The following is a 19823-nucleotide window of genomic DNA, read 5'->3' on the forward strand; positions in this document are numbered from 1 at the left end:
ACGTCCCCCTCTCTCTGGAGGAAGAGGCCTGGCCATTTTCAGTCTTGCTTACATGTACCCACAGGAAGCAGCTTTATAAATATCCCCGGATGCACCTTCTCTGAGCAGCTGGCCAGGCCCAGGGAACATCAAGCATTAAACATTAATTTCCCTACCTTCTGGCTCTTTGCTACTCTGCTCTCACTCTCATGGCAAAAAGAAGCCGGAGTTGGAGTTGCACTGTGAAAAGACAAAAGAGTTTGTGCAGTTTGTAGCTCATTCGATCCAGGAAAGCAGCACAGACTTCAGGTGCTCCGGGAAGCCATCTGCAGCTCTTGAGGCAATGAAACTGGGCTGAGAACACGGTGCTTTCTGGCCGCTCTGCTTCCAGCTGGAAAGACCACTGAGAAAGCCTCTCTCAAAGCGCTTTCTGCAAAATTGCCTCCATCCATCCCATCTGGTGTTTTCCAGTGATGGAGAGCTGCCTGGATTGTCCCAGAAACTGAGCAAAGTCCTGCCAGTGCTCCCCCAGAGAGGCACAGAAATAGGGAAGAGGTATGGGGACTTGCGTTTTTCAGGTAAATCACAGAATCCTGGCCTCGCACCTGCCAGATTCAGGCAGTCTGAGCCTGGGGCCCAGAATAGGACTCCGGCATGAGTCCGAGCACCCTGGGTTAGTGAAGAGGGATCGCATTGGATATGCCAGGGGAAAGGGAAGCTGAGAGCACAGCTGCTTTCAAACTCTACTGGAGGAAATCACAAAACAAAACAGAAAATTCTCGCTGCAAACGTGGATGTGCCAAGATGAAACTGAAATCTCAAAGTATAAAAAAAATCATATAGCATAAGAATGCCCAGGAGACTGTAAAAAAGAAATGAGGAGGAGCTGAGGGAAAAGAAAAGAGTGAGCAAGGGACAGAGAGAGGTCCTCACACCACGGAGCACATTCTGGTGGACAGAGTGGCCTCATGCCCCTGTCCAGTGTTTACCAAGGCATGTGGGAGGACAGAGGCAGTGTTTTCATCACTGCTTTCATTGAGCTCCCAGTGAACCCAGGCCCCCAGCTGGCACACTGACAATACCCCTTAGCCTCCTTTCATCTGGATTGTTCCCTAGACACTCAGGTTTCTCAGGCCGCACGTGCTGGGGCCCTTTCTTCCTTCCTCAGAAATACTTATCTGCAGGCCTGAATGGGGAAAGCTATGACATGGCGCATAACATCAGAGCCCTTTCAAATGGAGCTCCTAGAAAAAGCCATTTTAATACTAGACAGAGGCCTTTGGGACGCATGTTTATCCTATGTCATTATCACAAGATGAGTAGGAAGGCATCTCCAGGGGCATTCACCTGTAAGGCTCCAGGGAAAGGAAAAAGGGAGAAATCTGAGCAGTAAATGTAAAAGTATCGGGTAATCTGGTTTATGCATTTTTAAGGAATAACCATCCATATTTCTTTTTAGTAAATTATATAACAACTTGAATTATCTTATAAAAATACCTTATTTGATGACAGACAGATAAGTAGAACAATGGAAATGGAGGAGGATAAAAATATACCACAAATCTGAACTATTGTTGCGATAATGCTTTGTATTTAGCTTTTTGGTAACCAAGGCAAAAAAATCATAGGACATTTAATTATTAATGGCTGACAAAAAGCATAATGGTTTGTTAACAGGGACTTTTTTTCTGGAAGTGATATACTTTGATATATTTAGATATCTTTAATTAGAAACATTGGCATAAAAAAGAAGACCATGGGGTTCATTTGTTGGGTGATTCTGAGACCCTGCTGTTCTTAGGGCACCCACCTCCTATGTCTGTACTTGTAAGCAAAGGTTCTGAAGCACAATGACATTTACCAGGAACAAAGTCTAGCTTAGAATCCCCATGGTATGTTTTGTAAGCATTTCTACTCTTCCCTTCTCCAAGAAAATTGACTGAAAGAGTACAGTTGTAAAGGTTCTGTCCTCTACAATACAACTAAAAGTTCCTCCATCCATATCTGTCCTTAGAAGAGAATCTGCGCTCCAGCAACAGAGGGAATTGGAGAGAGGCAAGGACAAGCCTGTGAACAGCCCCCCTATTCCTTAAACAGGCAGGATCTGTGGGATATACCTGCTTCTGGCATTCTGAGCTTATGTGCAAATGTAACCCATATCAAATGTATTCATTCTTTCCATGATTTACAATCATCTAGCTTCTACAATATTTTTCTGAGTTGTACATTTCTAGCTTGATGCAAAATATTTATCTAAAAACATCAAGGGGTAGAAAGGCTTTCTTTAAGTGATTTTTAAATGTAAGTTGTCTTCCTTATCATTATTTTCTTGGGGAACTTGGTGATGTTCCATTTCATCACTACAAGGCTTCCAGTAAAGCTCTGGAAACTAATCCTCGAATATGGAACCCATGTGCAAAGGATGCAGCAACAAACATTTAGGCCAAAATTTAATAATGGCTATCATTTGTTGATGTGTAAGGACCAGTTATAAACAATGTCACCAGTTATCTCTCTTATTTTGCAGATAACTAAACAAGCTAAAGAGAGAAGCTGTTTCCCCATGTGCCATTTGCCAGCTAGACAATTGGGTACACTTTGCACACAGCCTCATCCCAGAATATGTTCCAAGAACCATTGTAATATCAAAGTATCAGCCTCTAGGAGCACTCCTGAGTCAGCACAGATCTTTTCAGTATTAGACTGCATTTGGGTACACTGTGCATCCCTATTGAAAGTCATAGCTCGTTGAATCCCTTCCGGGATTTTACATCACATAGTACTGACCTTGCAAAGAACTTTAAAGTGAGATCAAGGGCACTGCCACATTTGAGATCATGTTGCAGGAATAGCCACACTCCCAATCAAAGAGAACTGAGCCCTACTTATAGGGTTGATTTTTCACTTTGACAATGCCTGTAGGTATTGGTACATTGTAGTTTCGCTACTGTAGAAACGTGGGTCCTGGAGCTGTACTGTGTGAGTCAAATCCTGCACTTCCACATAATACCACTGCGGTCTTGCCCAAATTATGTAATAATAGCTCTATGCTCAGTTTCCTTTCCTATAAAAAAAAAAAACTCACTAATAAAGCTCCATAGAATCCTATCAGGAATGACTGTACCATTATAAGCAAAGTGTTTAGAAAGTGCCCAGAACAAAGTAGGCACTCAATAAGTTAATGTTGCCATTACTTTTATTGAAATTAATCCAGGGGTCATTTTCTTTTGACAAAATATCCAGTATGTTCTTTTTCTTAAAAGCACGCATTTGAAGGGAGACCAGTGAGTCCAGGAATACTTGAGGCAACATCAAAGATGGGAGGCCATCCAAGGGTCACAAAATGCAAACCTTCACAAAGCTACAAAGGCAAACCCATCTTTGTACTTCTGCAAGCATTGCTGCACCTTCTGGCTAATAACTCAGAGCATCTGAATGAGGGAAACTTTTTCTCTGACTCAATTTCTCTCTTACTCTCACTCTCTTAAACAAACACACAGAATTTCTTAAGAGATTTTTCAACCACATCTCTTTTTATGTTGCTCAATTCTAAATCTAAAAGACTACCTAGGCTGGGAATTGTTCAGTGATGTTGATTTATGAGACTTATGCAAAAAAGGACAGTCTTACCGATGCACGTATCTATTTGGCAAGGCAGCACTGATTTCTAAAAAGACAGGCTGGTGACACTCATATAAAGGCAGCTTTCATGTGCAAGTGTAAAGGCAAAAAGAAAATCTGCTACTAGTTGAATGACAAACTCTTTTGCTATTTTAAGAAGAATATAAATGCCTTTCTAGCTTCAACTCACAGTTTACCCTGTGGAGAGTATGCCATCTCGGATGGAGTGCCCAAGGTGAGTTTGTCTTTGCAGTTCTTGATCTCTGAAGCTCAGTGTCAGGTTAAGTCGGCCTGTCTTTTCTAATCACTATTTGTAAGTCTGCCATGCATGAACTTCTCTAAGCTTCATTAAAACTCTATGCATTTTGTAGATTTTTCTATATGCTTGACCCACTGGAGAAATGATATATGATATCAGTCGTGTTTTATTTGTCCTAGAAGAAAGTATAGAACATATTATAACATGAATTATATGAAAACTTGATTTTCAAATTGGACAGCAATTATGCAGTTCCCAGGGACCTATCATTATTGGCCTGGTTTCATATTGAAGCTCTTTATTCTTTCTCTCAAATCAGCTGTCATCGCATAGTAGTCTTCCTTTCTTGAGAATCGGTGTAGAGACTACAGACAGGAGTCCAGTTTTGTCTCCAGGGCTTCTCCTGCTAATGCTCCAGCCATCCAACAGCATGGCTACACAAGCACATTGATCAAACACTGGGGTGAACAATCACGGCATTTCCATGACTACAGAACATCACACACGTTGAAGAGCAGTGCATTGCACCACAGTTCCCACCTGTCATGTCAGATAAAAGTGTGTTCTGGTATTCTTCCCATTGGTATTTGTCAGGACAGCCTCAGCTATAGCCATGATACTAGTGGTTTGCATTAAAAAGGTTATTTCTTGTTCACGCTGCATGTTTGTAGTAGGTCAGCTGGAGTTCTGTTCCATGTCGTCTTCATTCCTCAGATGATGTTAACGGAACAACAGCTATCTTGACTCATCTGAATCATGCAGCAAAAGGAGAATAAATCATGATAAACAATGAAAATATCTATGTAGAAGTGACACTTATCACTCTACACACATTTCTTGGGCCAAAGGAAGGCAGATGGGGAGTATAATCCTCCTCTGAGGAGGGGCACCCTTGGGAGGGAAAATGGATTTTCTATGGCAGGGACCTTTAACTGTTGAAAAACTTATCCCTGTTGCAAACTCAAAAAATCAGGATTAAGATGGTCTCTGTAACGTTCTAAAGCTTGTCCACAGGGTAAGGTATGTCTGTGTGAGGGACTGATTATCAAAAACTCTCTTGTAATAAACAGAAATATTGGAAATTTCTATACTGAATGAGGAAAGCAGTAATATATATTTGTTACCTCTTCATTTATGTCTAGAGGTCAAGAATTTTGGCAGATCAAGAAAGAGATAATGACTGTTTCAAACCGTGGCCCTGTGAGAATCTTTCTAGAGTAGCTTTTGTAGAGGGTCACAGGCATCAGTAAAATCAAAGCATCTGAGCTCTTCGCGAAATCAATTCTTCCCAAGACTGAGGACCAGGAAAGAACAGGATGATCTCTCTCTTGAGAAGGAAAGAATGAAAAATATGACTGTGGAAGGGACTGATTGAGGAACATGTTTTGTTTTTTTTTGTTGTTGTTGTTGTTGTTTTTCAGTAAATAGAAGCACTGGGCATTTCCACATAGAATGGAAACTGCTTCTCCTCTAGAAAAGAAAAGCAGTAGCTGAGAGTGAGTGAACATCATCCACAGAGAGAAGATCAGAGAATGCCAAGAAATGGAAAAGAAAAAGGGAATTCCGCTCCGGGTAAGAGACAGAGAATAAAACCTGGAAAAAGTCTAGCAGATGCCAAGGAAACATGTAGGGAAATATATTCTTCACCAATGAGCTTAGTAGTGCTGAAAGGGGCCTATGAAAAGGTGTGAGTTAACAGCTTTGATTTCTCAATTTAGCACACAGTTGAAAACCCTTCTGGGGCAAGCTCTGTAACAGGGGCTTGGAGCTGAAAGTTGAATGATGCACAGACTCTGGCGTGCAGGAGCTTATAGTCCACAAGACTTGATTAATTAATAGGTAATTCAATATCGTGTGATTACCTTCAAAACAACTAAATTCACATTGCTGATAGAATACAGGAGAGTGTCACCTACATCAAACAAGGGAAGAGAAATAGTAGAGGAAGATGGAGCCAGCAATCCTGTGCTTCATATTAAAGAACACTTAGGCCTCACCTGCAATGGGGAAAGCTGGACAGGTTGTTCCTGGCAATGCAAACAACATATGGAAGTGCACAGAGGCTACAATCACAGCACAGAAGCACATGTGCCAATGAATCGTATGAGGACGAAGGTATTGGAATGAGTGGGGACAGTAATAGGGGAGTACTCAAATCTGAGTCATAGAACAGAGTCTTAGTGTCAACTGACCCAAGACTTATTTGAGTCTCTCTTTCCTTTCTGGTAAAAATGGTGGCGTTGCATTAACAAAGTCTAAAACTCATTCATGCTTGGTATTAGAAAAGGTCTAAGTACGCCGGCGCTGAGGCTCACTAGGCTAATCTTCCACCTGTGGCGCCAGTACCCCGGGTTCTAGTCCTGGTTGAGGCGCCAGATTCCATCCCGGTTGCTCCTCTTCCAGGGCAGCTCTCTGCTGTGGCCCAGGAAGGCAGTGGAGGATGGCCCAGGTCCTTGGGCCCTACATCTGCTTGGGAGAGCAGGAGGAAGCACCCGGCTCCTGGCTTCAGATCAGTGCAGCGCACCATCTGTAGCTGCCATTTGTGGGGGGGGTGAACCAACAGAAGGAAGACCTTTCTCTTTGTCTCTCTCTCTCTCTCACTGTCTAACTCTGCCTGTGGGAAAAAAAAAAGGTCTAACTAAAGTGTTTTTCAGTGGAAAGTTAGAATCTAGAAGTACTTTTTGATTAGACATTAGAGAGAGAGATGCTATGTTCAGAAGAAAGGGGAGTCTCGGAGTTTATACAAGTTCCTCTTACGACTTCACGTAGTCTATAATCCTCCTCTTCCTTTCCTGAAAGTATTATCATCAGCGGCTCATTACTACTGATGGTGACTTCTTCAGTGACAGTCACTTTGAAGTTTGAAAAGTGCTTCCTGGGACCATGAAGAATGCTCATGGGGGATGAGCAAAAGTCACTGCAACACCTTTGAACTGCTCCACAGGTGAGTGATGGATTTGACAGCATGAGGGCCTGATTGCAGATGCAGGAGCAATGGACATTTCCACACAGGAGAAAGATGCACCTGAGTGAGTGCATGTGGGTTACAAGGAGAGCAGAAGAGAAACTGTTAAAAAATGGAAAGGAAAGTGAGCAGAGAATCAGAGGTTGGCGGGGTGGGGGTGAGGGGGGTGGTGAAGGTAGCAGGGAAGATAAAGCTTTGAGAAGAGCTGGGGGATGCTAAGGAAGCAAGGTGAAGGAGAAGGTATTTTTTCACCCATAAAGTTCAGTAGTGCTTTTAGAATTGCAAATATGCATTTAAATTTAATAATACAATTATGGTATATTAAATGTCAAATGACTGTTACAGAAAAGCACTTAAAATTAATACATATGCATGAGATAAATCTTGTCTGGTTGTCAAGGTCTGAATTCAAAGTTACATAAGCCAGGCTTTTGCACTGAATTTTGTTACATCTTAAGGTTGAGTGTATGAACTACATTGGTATTTGGCAAAGAAACTTGAGGAAAGCTTAGTTAGAATTCACAGAAAAGGTGAGGTATTGGCTAGGTGAGCAGAAAAATCCAAACAATATTCAAATCCAAGCAAAACTGATGGTAGTTAGGGTTTTGATCACCATTATCATTACTGACATCATCAATATAATCACTGCTGATGACAGTGTTGAGGTACCTAAGGCTAGTCTGTAATATCAAGAAGTCCTTTTTCAATCTCTCCCTTCTTCCTTTCTTGTCTGTGTTTTAATGCAAAATAGTTCACAAGGATAAATTTATATTTGTTAATTATCTTAAACAAATGCATTTCATTTTAATCATAAATATAGCTCATCAATATACAGGCAACAAGTAGTGAAATTTTACTGTTACCACCTTCATCCCACAACTCCTTTTTACAAGGTTAACAATTTTGGTTGTTCCAAACCTTTCCTTCAAGGAAATATTTTCTGAAGACTTGGAGCCTACCTATAGAGGGACAATAATTTTGATAAGAAGCAAGCAATAGACATAAAGAGCAAGTATGCTTCATATAAATATAACCTGTGTAGAAATGAGCTCTGAGAGAGTGCTATCATCTCCCCAAGCTTTGGGGGTTAGGGGAAAATAGTCTTCTCTGAAGTTCAGCTCAAACCTGTAGTTATATGTGGCAGGCTGAACAAATACATTTACCACAATTCTGTCCCAAAATGTCAACTCAATGATGCAAGTCAATTTTATTTATTATTTAACACCTTTATTAACAGGTGTTTGCTATTTAACTTTTTAAAATCAAATTAACATACTTTAAATTAAAAATGAATTTCTTAAAAAACCTCAACTTGACCATATCAGAATGCATGGTTAATGTCTCTGCACTTTTTCCAATCCAGCTTCCTGCTAATGTGCACTATGGGAGACAGCAGATGGTGGGTAAAGTAATAGGGTCTCTACAACCCACACAGGAGACCTGGATGGAGTTCTGTGTGACTGGCTTTGGCCTGGCCCAGTCATGGCTGGTGTTGGCATTTGGAGAGTAACCCAGTAGATAGAAAATCCCTCTGTCCACATCTTTATCTCTACTTTCAAATAAAAATGAAACTAAAGATTTTTAAAAGGTCACTTTGATCTCCATTTATCTGCCTTCTATATTTTATTTCTCAGTCATATCTGAATTTATGTAGGAATGAAGGGGTTATTTTTATTGTTTTTCTAAATCTCCCAAATTTCTACAGTGAAACTCATAAAAGGAACTCAGAGAAAAAATGAAGAATGTTCATACAACAAAGAATACAGAAGAACAAGGGCGACAACAATAAATCATATATAATAACCTAAGGGAATAAAGAGAAGGTAAGACATGCATATGAGTAGGTTTGGTACTCAAGGAAAATTAGGTGTTCTTGGAAATCAAAAATATGAAACCAACTGAAAAAATAAATAGCAGTTTTGCATGCAATGCTAAAATACATGACAAAAGACAAAAGCAAAAATTAAAAAGGGGCAAGAGAATTAGATTAATCCATTAAGTATGGATAGAAATAACAGAAAAAATGGAAGGTGTTATCAAATAAATAAATAAAGTTCCATACTTGAGGAACATTAAGTTCTAGATTAAAGGTACCTGTGAACATATTCTGCAGTGGATGAGGAAAACAGTTGGAAGCACTCTGGCCTTCTCCCACCCCGACAGGACAGGAGGAATGAGGGTCACCCTGCCCTTTTAGGGTCCACTGATAAGTTTTCACTTGTCAAACAGACCTTGTCACTATCAAAAGCCCAGTTGCTATCCCCCTTCTTCCTTGTTGTTGTTGTTGTTGTTGTTGTTTTAAGATTTATGTATTTGAAAGGCAAAGTAACAGAGAGAGAATGAAATCTTCCATTCACTAGTTGGCTTCAACAGCCAAGTCTAGCACAGGCTGAAGCCAGGTGTTGGAATCTACATCCAGGTCCTACATGAGTGACTAGGGCCCGACTACTTGAACTTTCTTGTTTTCCCATGTGTATTAGCAGGGATCTGGGTTGGAAGCAGAGCAGCCAGGACTCAAACAAGCACTCTGATATGGAATGCAGGCATCACAAGCTATGGCTTAAACTGCCACAGCTCAATGCCCACCTCTTTCCTTCTTAACAGATGCATAAACCAGATGGGTTTTTCTGCTATGATTTTGTTCCTATCGCTTATATCTATAGTTCACAGGGAATTGTCTTGTTAAAGTTGTTTTCTTAAAAATTTATGTATTTAATTTTATTACTGGAAAGGCAGAAAAATTGGGGAAGGGGAGAGAAAGAAAGATACAGAGAGATCTCCTGTCTACTAGTTCACTCTGTAAATTCCCACAGTAGTCTGGGTTAGGCCAGGCTGAAGCCAGGAACTCAATCTGGGTAACTCATAAGGGTGGCAAGCACAAACCTCTTGAGTCATCACCTGATGCCTCCCAGGGTGCGCATTAGCAGAAAGTTGGAATGGAGGGTAGAACAGTGACCCAATCCCAGGTGCTCTGGTAGTATGAGAACACATCAAACAGTGAATTATTGTGCCAGAACAACAGCTACACTTAGTTTTGTTGTAAATGTTGTTGATGAGTCTTCTGTTTCACTTTTCAACTTCCATGTCTGTCTTTATGTGAGAGCTTAAAAATATTTTAAAAAATTATCCTGTGTCTCTATTGTTCCAGAATTTTCCAGTTTTTAAACTACACATGTATAAATGAGAAGCTTAAAATAGCATTTATTAGGTCACAGTTCTATATGTCAGAAGGTTTGTATGGGTTTTCCTTTTGCCAAAGATACCTCAAAGCTGAAATCAACAGCATGTTTTGGCTGAGTTTTTCATACAAAGGATAACAGAGTGAATCTCCTTCTGAACGCTGTCGACCTAACTCATTTGCTCACTGTTGTGGGGCTGAGGTTACAGTTTCCTTCCTGGCTGCCAACTGAGGGCAGCTATCAATTCCCGGCTGCCATATGTATGCTTTGATAAACAGACCCCTTCACCTGCAAGCCAGCAGTGGAGTATTTGGTCTTTCTTACAACTTGAATCTCTAGTTTTCTTTTCTGCAACAACTTAGGCAAAAAGTACTTGCTTTCATGTGACTATGTCATGCCCCTGTGAATTTTCTCCCTATCTAAGGTAAACTGCATAAGCCCAATCAGATCCATCCTATTTGAAGTCCCAGATATGAGGAAAGTTATGTACACCAGGGGAAGGAGGGGGGATAGAAATTCTTGGAGATCATCCTAGAATTCTGCCAACTGTAGTCCTTCCTCTGACTTTGGAATCAATGAAAAGTGAGATAACGAAAATTATTATCAAAGTGCCAATTCTATTTCTGATGGAGTTGCTTAGAGAATGTGGCCTCTGGACAATGACTAAACAAATAGGCTTGTGGGTACTCCTCAGTATCAGCCCCTTTACTCTTCCTAGCCCTCATAATCAGGTTCAATTTCAGGCCTCCCTAAAGGAGAAAGAGCCTGACTTCAGAAACCAGGCAAGGAAAGTATAATGTACCTTCTCTGCAGCCAGAAAGATCTGAGACCAATAGAAACTGCATAAAACAAAAGAGCAGTATTGAAATTTGCTCATTCAGACTTGGGTCTCCTTTCTCAAAACTTATCACCTGGATAACCTGGTTCTCCCACCCTGAGTAGAAATGTGTAAAATGCAGAGAGAGCTTGTTTACTGTATATCAAGTACCCTCAGGTGAAAATGCAAGAATAAGAAAATGCAATTTCCTGTTTTTCCTCTAACACCTATCACTTTTGTCCATCTGACATTCCTTAGACCAAAATGCTCTTCTTCTGGATGTATACATAACAAATTCCTGAATAATCTAGGTGAATTCAGAATATAAATATTGAGGTACAACATAAATTTTAGACATTCTGACAGATATTTCCATATTATCCATAGCTAAACAAACAATAGTTTTGTCCTTCAAAAGGCAATAAACAAACAAAAACTTTGCAATCTACTAGTGAGATTGACCAAAAATATAAATACCTAGAATGAAAGTAAAATACTTCCATGCAATGAAGACAATGTAACAAAGAGCCCTGAGGGAAGGAAGTCAGATCATCCAAGTCAGAATGGGAAGTGGTGGAAATGGTGGGAAGTTGACATGGCAGTCATGAGAAAAGTTCGGATATGGGTCATAACAAAGGAACTAAAGAGTGTAAGGTCCCCCTTCTAGTCCTGAAGGACTGGGTGTGAGAGTTGGGAGGCAACCGAGGGCTGTATATGACTCAGCCTGCTTCGTAACCCCTGCTCTGTTTATCTCAACCCTTTAAAGGGACATTGGTCTATAGGATAACTCTGGACTTCAGACTTTCATAATTTTATATTTTAAAATGCGAAGAGGCTTTTCATTCTAAAGCAGAAGAAATATATTACAACTCACTATTATAATAGGCCCCCTACCATTTACAAAGAACCACACAGACTTCACAACATGAAGATCATAGAAACTATGGCACATTATTCTACGGGTGCCTTGAGCACAGCTTGTTCCACAATGTGCACATTATTCTACTTTTCCACTTAAATCTATTCAGCTTCCTATATTCCTCTACATTATCAACATTATCAAAGGCAGGTCGTCCTACAAACTGGAACTCAAAGGGCCTTCCTTCATTATCACCAATGGGTGAAAAATCGCTTTTTACTCAATCTCTAAAAACTTCGTTGATTCTAAATCTGCCGTTTCAGCTCTACATTCTTAAGACCATTCACATTTCTTGTTGAGATTTATTAAAGATTATTTTCCAAATTAACTTTTTAGTCCAAATTTTGCAATTTATCGAGCCTTCATTGAGCCTGATACCAGGATCTGTTAAAAAATAGCATAATACTGAAATCGGACATGACCCCCTAAAATTTACACTGAAATGTGGCCCTTCAAAGTTCCCCAGATGTGCTATCTGGGGTGCCACATGTGCTACCAGAATTTGGGGTGCTGTACAATTTCACAATATGCTTATTAATAAATCCCCAATATTAATACGTCCAAGAAGGTTCTTGCCTAATATTTAGAGAAGAATTCTAAATACAGGCACAGATAAATGAGGCAGCATGATACATTTTAGGCTTTTGTTTAGTGAGAAAGATGCATAGGAGAGTGAGAGTTTTATTTAAGAGGGAGAGGTAAATAGGGGTTCATACCGAGCACCAGGAACCAGTCATGTGGATGAGCATCTAGGCCAGTAAGCCTAGAGCACATGGCCTGAAGGCCATGCGCCCTGGAGGCACAGGGCTACAGCAAGCCCTGTCCTGGCGAGAGGCCAGGGAAGAAGAGATGGGCCGGGCCACACTGTGTCCTGGCTTCTAACCCACTTCCAAAGGGGAGTGGTTAATTAACCTGATTGGCTGGTGGGCACAGGCACCCAGGTGTGGTCAGGTAGGGGAATGAGGCCACACAGGGCCATGGTCTTCCAGTTCATAAATCTAATCAGTTTTAGCCTGTATGCCTGCCTACTTCAATACCATGCTCAATAACAATATTATGCTCAGTGTTAATTCATTAAGCTAGCAAACATCTGATGATTTTTTTCTATGTCAAACAACACTGTACTTTCAGGTGGCAGGACCCTAGCATTTAGCAATTTAGTGTGAAAGATATGAAAAATTTATTTATATATAATAATAATATATACTACTATATAATTTTTAAAAAATAAAAATTAAAAAAATCAAAAATGGGGAGAAGGCATTGTGTCCCTTTGGGCTTTGCAGCCATTTGAGATGTCTGCATCCCATATCAGAATGAGGTTAGACTCCCTGCTACTCTGCTTCCAATCCAGCTTCCTGCTTACACCTCTGGGAAGGTAGCCCAAGTACTTGAATCTGTGTCACCTATGTGGTAGACCTGGATGGAGTTATGGGTTCTTGACTTAGTCCTGTATGTTATGGGCTTTTGGGGAGTGAACCAGTTAATGAAAGATCAATTGATCTCTCTCTCTCTCTCTCTCTCTTTTTTCTTCCCTCTCTCCCTCCCTCAAAGAAATAAATCTTTATAAAAATAAAATTGTGTGCCCTTACTATCCCTAACTCCTAAAATTTCCCATGAATTCTTCCATACTCTCACTCCCTTACCATATCTGAGCAGATGAAAGACCCTAAGGTGGATCAGAAAAAAAGTGACACAGGGATAGCCAAGCTCAGTAATAGACGAGATCCCTCAGGACCAGCCATTTGAGACACAGTGGCTTTTTCATGAATGAAGATTAAATTTTTATTGTGTTAGGGCCACAGAGATTTGGGAAAATTTGTTAGAGCAAACAGCATTGAGTCATCTGACAAATGGCCCAACAAGGTTCTTCGTTCTATCACCTTAGCTTACTTTCCAGTTTTATCTCCAGTCATACAGATCATTCACTTTCACACCTGATTGCTTTACCAATGTTCACTTTAAAATATTAATTGAATTACTCGAGATATTTCCTCTCCCCATTATCCTTATTATCTCTATATGAATCTGTCACTCTAAGCCCAAATCTCATGTGATTCAAAAAACTCCTATGTATTTTAATAACTTGACCAAAAAGAAAAAAAAAATCAAAGTTTCCAGTTATTAAAATGCATTATAAATCTGTGGTCATTAAAATATATTTTAAAGACCTCAAAATAGAGAATAGGCTCCATAATAACATCTGAGTACACATCCACTTTTAATACTTGGTAGTAATAAAGGCATTTCAAATCAGTGAATAAAATTAATACATCTAAGGCACTATGTTGAGATAATTAGTTAGCTATTTGGATAAGGAGAGAAATTTGGGTCACTGCCACAATTATACCTAACTATTAAATTACAAGATTTAAGCATAACAGTGTCAGCAATGAATATAGGTGCCTGGCTTTTTTAAATCTTAGCAAAGAGAACTTTTTCAGAATAATCCCAACAAAGAATAGAAATATAAAAATTTATGAAAACTTCAAATGCCTCATAAATTACTAGAAAAGGATGTAGGATCTAGAGACAGCCTGAGCCAAAGACAAGGAGAGACAATTTACAGATTGAACAAAAATAGGAAAAATAATGATTTTTTCATTTCATCAAAGCTTAAAGTTCATGAAAGCACAAATGGATTCAGTCTGTTAATCAAGATACCCTATAATTTCATTCAGTAACTCTCAAATATTAATGTGATAAATAAAAATACTGAATCAATCAGTAATTAATACATAGCAATTTATAGGATCTTCTGTTTTTGCTCACTAGGCTAGCATGACTAAAATGTTTAGATATATAAAACTGATTGAGTTAAACTTTCCAAATAAAAATTTCAATAGTCAATGTAAAGGAGTCACATCTTTTGGTTCAAAAATTTAATTATAAAAATTAGGCAATAAAATTCCTAACCACATAAAGGTATATATTTGTTTTATGGACTTAAGAAATTCTCTATATATGTAATTATATATGCTTATATGTATACATATATAAATTATACATTTAATGATATCAATTAATGTGAATACATCAAGAATTAGGAATAGTTGACACAGTATTCCAGTGTGTAGAGTTATCTTTAAATAAATTGATGGTTGCAGGGTCTTAGTCCACCCGTACGAGGATGGACTGGGTTCAAGGAAAGGTAAGTGCACCGCTCGCCCATTTCCCAGCCTAGAGAACCCGGAGATAAGCAGACGCAGCGGGGAGCCAAGTCAAGCAGGGACTTTATTTTGCACGTAACAGAGCCTTTTAAAGCACAAAACTGCAGAGTCATTGGGGCAGGGCATAAGAAAACCGTCATTTTACGGGGCAATTTTTATAGGACTAGCCATATGTCTATATACTCGTCATCAGTTGTCGTCACTTCCCCTGATGTTGCGTGGCCAATTAGCTTTGATGGTAAACAACATTGGATTCCGCCCACCTTACTTCCTCTGGGCGCCATCTTTGAATTGCCTCATGTGCCTAATTTCCCCACGATGGTCACTATTCATTTGGTTTCCTGAGAGAATTTGGCTGTTCTGGGCGCCTACCTAGTATTGTGCCAAGATGAGTGACTTTACTGTAGGAAAGGGTAATGAGAAAAGCTTTTAGTAGTGACACCAGGATAGAAAACCACATTGGAAACAAAGAAGATTCAAATGTATGGATTGCTTTCTTCACAAATGTTTACTGAATATTAGAGCTGCATGGACACTGGATAGGTAAGACTGACAGTTTCAAAGACAAAATGAAATCATCACATCTCATTTTACTTAGGGGAAAGAAAAAGATCTTTCATAGGAAGGTGCCTACCTCAAACAATGCCATTCTGTTCATCAAGTCATTTTCCAGATTTTGAAGCTGTTTCAGGTCAGAGTCTAGAATACGGGCTGTAAATTACTGAAGCTGATAAAAGAATCTATAGATTTCAAGGCCAAAGGGAAACATATCACTGGGGTTTTTTAATAAGGTATTTAAGGGGAATAAATCCATAGAAACAGAGGTAAGCATAGGTTGAATTTCTAAACTGAAATAAAATGTAATAAGCTAACACATCAATTGCACTGAGAAATCAGGCCCTTATTTTATCTCCAAACAACATTTTTTAAAAAGGAAATAATTGCTGTAGAAAAATATAATCATAGGAAAGCTTTAAGGTTTTTGTCTACACAATGTCTGGCATATCATCAAAACTCTTAGACATATAAAGCGATATCAAGACAAATGTGAGATTATAGAAACCTATCCAAGGATGGTTTGGATCATGGATTAAAAATATGACATGCAAAGCCAAATTTGTCCAATGTCCTTTTTAGTTTAGTTTTCTTGGCATAAAATCACATTCACTTGTTTGTGTATTGTCTATGACTGCTTTTTAAATCTTTGTATTTCAGACTAGTTTTAAATTTACAGTACAAAAATTGTGAAGCAGTAAAAGAATTCCCATATACCCCATACCAGCCTAAACTATGTCAACATCTTATATTCCTGTCATATAATTGTCACAACCCATAAGCCACACCCAGATTTCTCCATTGCTAACATCTCATTATTATATCTGTCACAATGGATTACACTCAGCTTCCCTTATTTTTGGTATGAGAAGTCCATCAATCTCACCTTACCCAGCCTCTAATAATCAACATCCTGTATTTAGATTGACTTTTTGCTTTTATTTTTGTTTTTGTAGCTCCATGTGTTGGGAGAAAATATTTTATTTGTCTTTCTGTGTCTGCATTATTTTTTTTAACTTTTATTTAATGAATATAAATTTCCAAAGTACGATGTATGGATTACAATGGCTTCCCCCCAATACCGTCCCTCCCACCCACAACCCTCCCCTTTCCCACTCCCTCTCCCCTTCCATTCACATCAAGATTCATTTTCAATTATCTTAATATACAGAAGATCAGCTTAGTATACATTAAGTAAGGATTTCAACAGTTTGCTCCCACACAGAAACATAAAGTGAAAAATAATAGATGATTTTTTTAAAATGATGATGAAATCAGAGCAGACCTATTGTCATGTTTAATCCCAGTGAGAGTCAAGTTGGGAGTTGATAATTTCTTTTTTTTTTTTTTTTTTTCACAGAGGATCAGTTTAGCATGCATTAAGTAAAGATTTCAACAGTTTGCACCCACATAGAAACACAAAGTGAAATATATTGTTTGAGTACTCGTTATAGCATTAAATCTCAAAGCACAGCACGTTAAGGACAGAGATCCTACATGAGGAGTAAGTGCACAGTGACTCCTGTTGTTGACTTTACCAATTGACACTCCTGTCTATGGCATCAGTAATCTCCCTATGCTCCAGTCATGAGTTTCCAAGGCTATGGAAGCCCTCTGAGTTCTCCGATTCTTATCTTGTTTAGACAAGGTCATAGTCAAAGTGGAGGTTCTCTCCTCCCTTCAGAGAAAGGTACCTCCTTTTTTGAAGACCTGTTCTTTCCACTGGGATCTCACTCACAGAGATCTTTTGTGTGTCTGCATTATTTTACTTACCATTACACCTTCCAATGTCATCCATTTTTGCTGCAAGTAACATAATTTCATTCTTTTTTTTTATGGCTCAAGAGTATTCATTGTGTACATATTCTACATTCTCTTTATCCATTCTTCTCATAATGGACACCTTGGTTGCTTCATGTCTTTGGTATTGTGAATGGTCCTGCAATATACAAGGTGGAGCAGATACCTCTTTGATATGATGATTTCATCTTTTCTGGATATATATCCAATAATGGTATTGGTGGATATATGACAGCTTTATATCTAACTTTTTAATAAATATCCAAACTGTTTTCCCTAGTGGCTATACTAATTAACATACACACCAACAGCAGGTATAAGTTGCCTTTCTTGTGACTACTTTGTGTTACAATGTTGATTGAATAATGATAACAAAAGTCATATGGTCCATAAGTGTACAGAACAAGTTTTACAACACCTGAAAAAACATAATACTGCTAGCATGTGTGGATTCTATAATAAGTTTTCATAATATTTTCAGTAGAAAAAAAACATAGGTAGAGACTCACTACTGCTATTTTGTTAATATTTTTCTGTCTGTTTTACAGTTCATTTCTTTCTTTCTAGCCCTATTCCTTTATGATATGATGATTTCTATATTTATATGATTTGATTACCTTCCCATCTTTAATGTGTCTACAAATTTTTCCTTTGTGATCATTATCAGGTTTAAACAAAACTTCTTAGAGTTGTAACATTCTACTTTAAGATAATAAAACTTATATTTGATCATACATAAATTTCTGTACTTTAACTTTTCCACCCACATTTAATATTCTTGATGTCAAAATTTATACCATTCATACACTTTTGTCAATTAATAATTATTAATGATTTTTAATTCTATAATGATTTTTAATATTTTTGTTGTTTAACTCTGTGCCAGAGTTGAACATGATTTATGTGCCACCATTAGTTTTAGATAATTCTGAACTCTGCTAGGTCCTTACCTTTGTAATTATTATTATACTTTTTAAAGATTTATTTATTTGTTTGAAAGGTAGAGTTAGAGAGAGAGAGAGAATAAACTTGCATCTGCTGATCCACTACTGAAATTGTCATTACTGCTGGATGGAACTGGGAGAATTTGAAGCCAGGAGCCAGTCGCTTCATCCAGGTTTTCCATGTGGGGGCAGGGTCCCAGGTACTTGGGAAATCTTCTGCTTTCCCAGGAACATTAGCAGAGATCTGGATAGGAAGTGGAGCAGCCAGGACTCAATTCGGTACCAATATGGAATGCTGTTGCCACAGGCAGAGGCTTTACCCACTATGCCACAGCATCGGCCCCATATTATACTTTTATGTGTTTCATTTATGTTGGAGTCCTTTCATTTCCAATTACAAAACATTTTAGAAGTTCTATTTGGAAGGTCTAATGGTCATAATCTCCCATAGCTTTTGTTTCCCTGGACACATTGGTATCTCTGCTTCATTTATGAAGGAGAGTCTTGCCAGTGATAGTATCTTGGCTGACAGATTTATAAAAAAATTCTTTCAGTAGTTTGGTTGTTCCTACCGACTCTCTTGGTCTGGTGAGAAATCTGCTGATAATCCTACCAGGATGAGGGATCCTTTGTATCTGACAAGTTGTCTCTCTCTTACTGCTTTAAAAATTCTCTTTGCTTTTGATTGTTGAAGGTTGGATGACAATATGTTTTAGTGAAGAGCTCTTTATATTTAATTAGTTTGAAGTTCTTCAGTCTTCATGGACATAGATGTGTATTTTGATTTTCAGATTTGAGCTTTCTTTTATTATTTCTTTAAACTTGCTTCCTCTTTCTGAATCTTTGCTCTCCTTGAGATGCATTAAATTCTTGTATTGCTTGATTGATGGTGTTCATAATCCTCAGACTTTTGATTAATTGATTGATTTAGATTTGCTCCTCTAATTGAAATAAGCAGTGACTTATATTCCTTGAATGTACAGGTTATGGAAGCATTGTATCAAACTTTTCATTTCTTTCTATAGTCTGTACCTCCAAAATTTCACTCTTTATAATTTTTATTTATATAAGCTGAACAAATTTCATTTATTTCATATATATAGAATTAGGGATATGCTCATATACAGATTTAGTGATACTTCCTATCCTACCCTTCCTCCCATGACTTCACTCTCCCTACTCCTTCCTTTCTTACCTTTTAATTTTTACAATGATATACTTTCATTATGATTATTTTATAATCATATACTTGAACCTCAACTAAATAAAGAATTCAACAAACAGTAAGAAAAAAAAACATTGTTCCTCAATAGTAGAGACAAAGGCTATAAATAATAATCAAATATCAATATGTCAGTTTTGCTCATATACCTTACATTTTGTCCTGTATTACAGATCAGGTAAAACATGATCTTTTTTCTTTTTAGGACTGGTTTATTTCACTAAGAATAATGACTTTTATTACATACATTTTGTTGTGAAAGGTAGGATTTCATTCTATTATACAGCTGAATAGTATTCCATAGTGTATATATATACCACACTTTCTTTATCCAGTCAGTTGATGGACAACTGGATTGATTGCAGATCTTAGCTCTTGTGAATTGAGCTGCAA

The 19823-nt window shown here is 38.3% G+C and overlaps 2 long non-coding RNA genes across 3 annotated transcripts in view; both read left to right on the forward strand.

Annotated features, from left to right (window-relative positions):
• LOC127489385 (uncharacterized) overlaps window positions 1-8649 on the forward strand; it is a 133513-nt gene extending 124864 nt beyond the window's left edge. For both annotated transcript variants that reach the window (XR_007917330.2, XR_011386942.1), the window contains 3 exons: window positions 5281-5431; window positions 6659-6803; window positions 8530-8649. This is a non-coding gene — a long non-coding RNA (uncharacterized lncRNA). The remainder of the gene's footprint in view (window positions 1-5280; window positions 5432-6658; window positions 6804-8529) is intronic.
• A 6145-nt stretch (window positions 8650-14794) lies between these two features.
• The window catches only part of LOC103347827 (uncharacterized), a 46754-nt gene continuing 41725 nt past the window's right edge, over window positions 14795-19823 (forward strand). The window contains exon 1 of the long non-coding RNA XR_001793062.3: window positions 14795-15452. This is a non-coding gene — a long non-coding RNA (uncharacterized lncRNA). The remainder of the gene's footprint in view (window positions 15453-19823) is intronic.

Source organism: Oryctolagus cuniculus, chromosome 2 (assembly GCF_964237555.1).
Source record: "Oryctolagus cuniculus chromosome 2, mOryCun1.1, whole genome shotgun sequence".
Taxonomy (NCBI): domain Eukaryota; kingdom Metazoa; phylum Chordata; class Mammalia; order Lagomorpha; family Leporidae; genus Oryctolagus; species Oryctolagus cuniculus.